Source organism: Bubalus kerabau, chromosome 4, assembly GCF_029407905.1.
Source record: "Bubalus kerabau isolate K-KA32 ecotype Philippines breed swamp buffalo chromosome 4, PCC_UOA_SB_1v2, whole genome shotgun sequence".
In the NCBI taxonomy this organism is placed as follows: domain Eukaryota; kingdom Metazoa; phylum Chordata; class Mammalia; order Artiodactyla; family Bovidae; genus Bubalus; species Bubalus kerabau.
Window position 1 is genome coordinate 20,574,179 of NC_073627.1, and position 6,554 is coordinate 20,580,732.

Sequence of the window (6,554 nt, forward strand, 5' to 3'; positions counted from 1 at the left end):
TGAATTCTCAGGGCAGATCATGCTTTCCCTGCTTGTGCCCTTGGCATAGTGTCCTCTTATGGCCAATTTACTGCTTATTTTCTCTGTTAGACTTGAAGCTTCATGAGGACAGGGGCAGGTTATCTTGCTCGGGGATGCAGAGAAGACCCTGATTTGAAAATCCTGTGACTTGGACGTGCAGGAACAGTCAAACTGGAAGGATATAAAATTGACCCAGGTTTGCCTCGGGAGCCCAGCCAGGAGGCTCTGATCTCCCAGAATCAGAGTCCTGAGATCCCCAGGAAAGGCGGAGGCCCAGGCATCCTGTGGTCTGCTCTTGTCTTCAAGCAGCATGACTGCGTTCCAGGAAGACAAACCAAGGGACAGCCCTCTGAGACCTGTAAATAAGACCTGGAGCCGAGGGCCTGGACCCATCTCCCCCTCCTCCTGGCAGGTGGCCTGAGGAGGGCACAGCTCTCCTATCATCTGAGTGTGAGAGGGTCCACTCCTTCTCTAGCCCTGGGTATTAAGAGGTCTATTCCAGGTGAGCTCTGTGTGTGTGTGTGTGTGTGTTGGGGGAGATGCTTATGGAGATTTTTTCTCTTATTTGCTCCTAAAAAGGGACTCATGATAAAGATTGTATTGATCAGGATCCAGCCAAGGAAGCAGCATATATGGGAATAAGGGGTTTATTATAGGCCTGAGACCCCACAGTGGGAGGAGCTGGGGAAATGACGTTCTGAAAGGGGAACTGGACAATCAGAGAAAATATCACTCACCAGTCTTGCCACCAAGACTGTGGCAAGTTTGAGTGGCTGACAAGTTTGAGCTTGCAGGGAAACTTGAGAAACCAAGCATGTCCAGCCACCAAAGGGGCTGTGATGCGATCTATTGTGGACGTCCGTGGGAGCCGTGGCTCCACAAGGCCAGGGACCAGAGGACACCTGTCCCTCTCGTTTCTGACAGTCACAGTGCTGAGAGTCAGTGCAGCTTCACTGCACTTTTCCAAATCTCACAAAATTTCCCCTTTTGACCTACTCTACCCCAGACCTATATGGAGAAAGGGATTCTGGAAAGTGTCATTCATTCCCAGACTAACCAAGTTGCCGTAATACAAGCCAGCATAAGGATCTGCCCCTCATCTCTCCAGCTTCCTCTCCTTTACCTCCCCTCGGTGCCCTGGCCCCTATTTACATTTCCCCATCGTGTCCTGCCCCTCCTGTGGCCTTGATCTGCAAAGCCCATGCTTGCTCTCTTCTTGAGCTGGTTCACTCTAGGTAGATTTCAGAATCTGAAGATCCCTGAGAAGGTTTTCCTCTCTGAGATCCCTACTCTCCTCTGGGCTCCCAGAGGACATTGGGACCAACCCATACTGCACCTCCCATTGCCTGCAGTGTCTTTCTCATCCCAGGTCACTGAGTATCTAAGGAACAAGGAGCCTGCAGTGCGAGCCTGTGTCCAGCACAGGGTAGGGTATGGGGGAGCTCCAGGGAGAAGCCGGGCACCCCAGCACAGAAGCCACTCAGCCACTGGTTTATTTTGCTGTGCTTCAGAGTAACCTGGGGAGCTTGTTCAAAATTCAGGTTCCCAGTTCTCACCTCCTTGAGTTCTGACTGGGTAGCTCTGGAGTTGGGCCCAGGAACCTGCATTTTGTAGCAAACATGGTGAGTGATTCTGATGTTGGCAGTCCTACCACATGAGGTTGACTCTTTCTGTTTGGGCTGAGCTTTTTTGTTTTTCCTCCTTTTTGGCCACATCCTGCAACACATATTGGATCTTAGTTCCCCAACCAGGAATTGAACCTGTGCCCCCTACAGTGGAAGCATAGAGTCTTAACCCCTGGACTGTCAGGGACATCCCTGGGCTCTTTTTTAAAAAGAAGTTTAATTTTTTTTATAGAGGAAAGTTCTGTTTCTTGTAACAGAAAAATAAAGGACTTTTACAGAATTTATTAACAATGCATGTGTTAGTTACTCAATCGTGTCCAAAGCTTTGCGACCCCATGGACTGTAGCCTGCCAGTCTCCTCTGTCCATGAGATTCTCCAGGCAAGGATACTGAAGTAGATTGCCATTCCCTTTTCCAGGAGATCTTCCTGCCCCAGGGATCAAACCTGGGTCTCCTGCATTACAGGCAGATTCTTTACCATCTGAGCCACCAGAAAAGCCACTTACTGTCAAAACATTTCTAAATCCCTACAGGTCACATTCAGCTTTCATTGAAAGCATTGACGCCAGACTACATGATTTAAAAGTTCCCATGTTTCCTAAAGGCTTGGAGATGGGAGCGCCAAGGAAAAGGTGGTGGGGACACATGTAAAGTTTGTATGGAGCCCTACCAGGGGCCCAGCCTGGGCACAGAGGCCCAACAACATCTTGACCCAAGAAAATCTTCTTGCCGACTTGGGAACCCATGCTGAGACATTCAGAGAAGGCATCAGTGGAGAAAAGCTGAGGGGATGGTGTGTGGACTCAGGCCCATGGGTGGGGCCCAGAGCACGTGCCTCAGCAGCACAGGATCTGAGGACCTCCTCTGCGGGTCTCCCAGGGAGATGGGACAGGAAGTAAATTCTTTCCCTATCACATCAGGAATAAAGATCTGGTGTCCCGGAGGCACCTTGGGTCCAGTTGGCTGGGCATGCAGACATGTGCCGGGTGGAGGCAGCCAGCCTCAAGGCTGCAGAAGATTGACAGTGAAGGAGCTGGCACCAGGGCAGGAGCCAGAGCATGCTGGCTCCCACAGAGCCGGGCCTTGCCAGCTTCAACATCTGCCTGGTCCTTCAAAGAAAGTGACTCAGGGCCCCAGAAGAAGGGGAGGAGACTCTCTGCCCTTCCAGACCTTCTCAGCCAGGTGGTGGGAATTTGGCATGTCCTTGGCTTCTTCCAGGGGGCTGCTGGATGGGATGCTGACTCAGTTATCTCCCAGCCTGGGCCATTATTTTATTTAAAATACAGAGCAGGGACTTCCCTGATGGTGCCAGTGGTTAAGAATCCACCTTCCAGTGCAGGGGACACTGGTTCGATCCCTGGTCAGGGAACTAAGATCTCACATGCTGTGGGACAACTAGAGAGTGGGTGAACTGCAACAAAAGATCATGCAACTAAGGCCTGAAGCAGCAAATAAATAAATTAAATTAAACACAGAGCAAATAACCCCACTCCTCCCAGTCAACACAAGCACAGCTTGCATTCAGGTGTAATTCCTTAGTCTTGCTTCTTGTGTATATGTGTGTATGATTGCAGGTCCATAAAGTTATGTATTCTTCATGACAACGTAAGCATTTTCCATGTTGTTACAGAGTCTTCTTTTTTAAAAAAATATTTATTTATTTGGCTGAGCCGAGTCTTAGTTGCAACACGCGGGATCTTTAGCTGTGGCACGCGAACACTTAGTTGCAGCATGCGGGATCCAGCTCCCTGACCTAGGATTAAATCTGGGCCCCCTGCATAGGGAACATGGAGTCTTAGCCACTGGGCCACCAGCGAAGTCCCAATGCATAGTCTTCATAACCGTTACTCCTAATGGCTGCCCAGACCACTGGGATGGTGGGCAATGGTTTCCTTAAAAATTGACTATTGTCCTCTGACTCACCCGTTAGTCACAATGTCCTATCTGTTTCTAGCCCCAAACCCTGGTCCTCTCAATCTGGTCCCTTACTTTCTGACCTCTTCCTGAATTCTCACTGCTAGAGACTTTTCCCTTTATCTCCCAGGTGGTATGTCATACTCACCCCTCAGAACCGACAACTCAGAGAATGCCTTCTCAAAGATTGGAAAAACCTGAATTCTCATCCATTTGAGACTGCTACTATATTATAAACAGAAGCTATGACACAAGAGGATTATAAAGATTGCCAACTATTTTAATGTTTACACTGAACAGATTGATACTTTTATCAGATAATAATATGCTGGGACACTGTCATGAAACTCACAAGGAATGTACAAATCCATAAGGCATCACAGGTGGTACTGACTGTCCAGGGGTGGAAGACAAGATCAAGGCCAAGTGACAAATGTCCTCTTTTAGTCTTGTCACAGTTGCTCTCTGGGACTAAGCATGCAACTGCATTTGAAAATAATAGCAGAAGTCTAAATTTGAGACTCATTGAGAATATTAGACCTGCAACAACCGCTCTCCAGACAGCCCCCATGCTCATACACAGTTAAAAAAAAAAATAAGGTAATTCAAAATGCTTCTCTAGAACTTGCCTTTGACCTACCTTCTCAGGCTGGATATGGCATCCATCCTCAGATCTCATGCCTTTTTGATTGAGTATCTCCCCCATGAGGCTCAGATCCTGGGATGCTGTACTGGGTCACACCTTTGGCTGTGCAAGTCAGCATTTGGAACATCTGATGGCTTATAATATTCTCATTATTATAAATATGGTGGATGGGGTTCTCTGGCCCTGTCAGCCTCTTTCCCCTCTCTGTCGTCATCCCTACTGGAGATTGAGTCTTATTTTTTTGTTTTTTTAAAACAAATTGCTTTTAAGTCATTATTGAATTTGTTACAATATTGCTTCTGTCTTATGTTGTGTTTTTTTGGTCAGGAGGTATGTGGGATCTTAGTTTACCGACCAGGGATCAAACCTGCACCCCCTGCATTGAAAGATGAAATCTTAACCACTGGACCACCAGGGAAGTCCCAGAGAGAGAGTCTTTTAACATCATAGATCATTACAGTGATACCTTGAGAATCCACCATAATCAGAGAGTCTGATTATGTTAAGGGTCCTCCACTCAGAGGACAGAGGGAATGCAAGGCAGGTGGTCGTGCCCACCTTGGACATTGAACATCTTTGCCCAGGTGGGTTTTTCTCTATTTAGGATTATTTTTTTCCAGGAGAGGGACTTTTCAGTGGTTCCCTAACAGATTGCCTGATTGCTTTCCAGCTGACAGGTACCAGTTTACAATCCCATGACCCAAACAGACCGAGAAAAATGTCCCTGTCCCGACACATATTAATATGCAATAAATAAATTTTTAATAGCAAGCAGAATGGAAAATCCCAAAGGCAGTGGGGCAGCACGCTGTTGCTGGAGGGAGAACATCTGGATTTGTAACCCCTGGGGCCACTTCAAACACATTTGCACAGGATTTAAAGGTCATTAGTAGATGTTGCTAAACGAAATCGATAAAATGGATACGGCACACTCTTCAAAGGTCTTACAGCAGGGGCAGATGGGGTTTTATTCTCAGAAATCCCACAAGGCCTTGATGTTGCAGTGTGATCCTCCTGGCAGGAATTAATTCAGGGCCCTGCCATCAGAAGGCTTCTGTGGCCACTGCTCTCCCCCACTGATGACTTCTTCCGGATTCAAATTCCTGGGGTACAAGTCTGATTGCTTTAGCTGGGGCAACAGTCGCATCAGAATTCCACGAAACAAGAGCGAGGTAACTATTCAAATAAAACTACAAGGACTTCCCTGGTGGTCCAGTGGCTAAGACTCTGTGGTCCCAATGTAGGGGGACCAGGTTCAATCCCTGGTCAGGGAACTAGATCCCACATGCCTCAACTAAGAGTTTCCAAGCTGCAACTAAAGATCTCACATACTGTAACTAAGAGCTGGCACAGCCAAATAAAAATATATTTTTTTTTAATTAAAACTAGGGAGTCTTCCCTAGTGGTACAGTGGTGAAGAATCCACCTTGCAATTCAGGGGATACCGGTTCGATCCCTGGTCTGGAAAGATGCCACTTGCCTTGGAGCAACTAAGCCCGTGCGCCACAGCTACTGATCCCACCTTCTAGAGCCTGGGAGCCACACCTACTGAAGCCTGCACTCTCCAACAATAGCCGCTGCAATGAGTAGCCCGAGTATAGCAACTAGAGAGTAGCCGCTACTCTCTGCAACTAGAGGAAGCCTGTGTGCAGCAATGAAGACACAGTGCAGTCAAAAATAAATTAATTAATTAATTAAAAAAATTAAAACTAGGATGAAAGCAAGCAATACTAGCCAAACTACTAACACACTGGAGATTACCATGTGCTAGGATGGGTTGGCAAAGTATGGTCACAGGCTAGATCTGAGCCTTTGCCTATTTTTTGCTTTTTTTTTTGTTTTAACAGCCTGTGAGCTACGAATGGTTTATACAGATGAACATTTGAAATTGATTTGATGAATTCCAATCCAGTGAAAGTTATCCCCTCAAAATCCATTCTTCTCATTAGTAAACCTGTACTACAAAAAATTGTTCCAGAATATTATGATTATATTTTAAATTTTGTCAATAAAAATTTGTGGAAAATTTGTTTACTCTCTTGTTATGAAAGTACATACATAACATTCTTGATTTTTGTCTCTAGGCCCACAAAACCCAAAATATTTACTCTGATTCCATCGATGACCTCTCTGACTCTTTACAGGAAAATTTCACTGCCTCTCAAATTTTGGTGATCAAAGAATCACCTGGAGAGTTGGTGAAACAGATTCCTGGACCCCAGCCCCAGAGATTCTGATTCATTGCATCAGGAATGGGGCCAAAGATTTTCTAGCAAACTCCCAGGTGATGCTATGCTGCATAATAATAAGTGTTGTCAAGGATGTGGAGGAATTAAGACTGTCACACG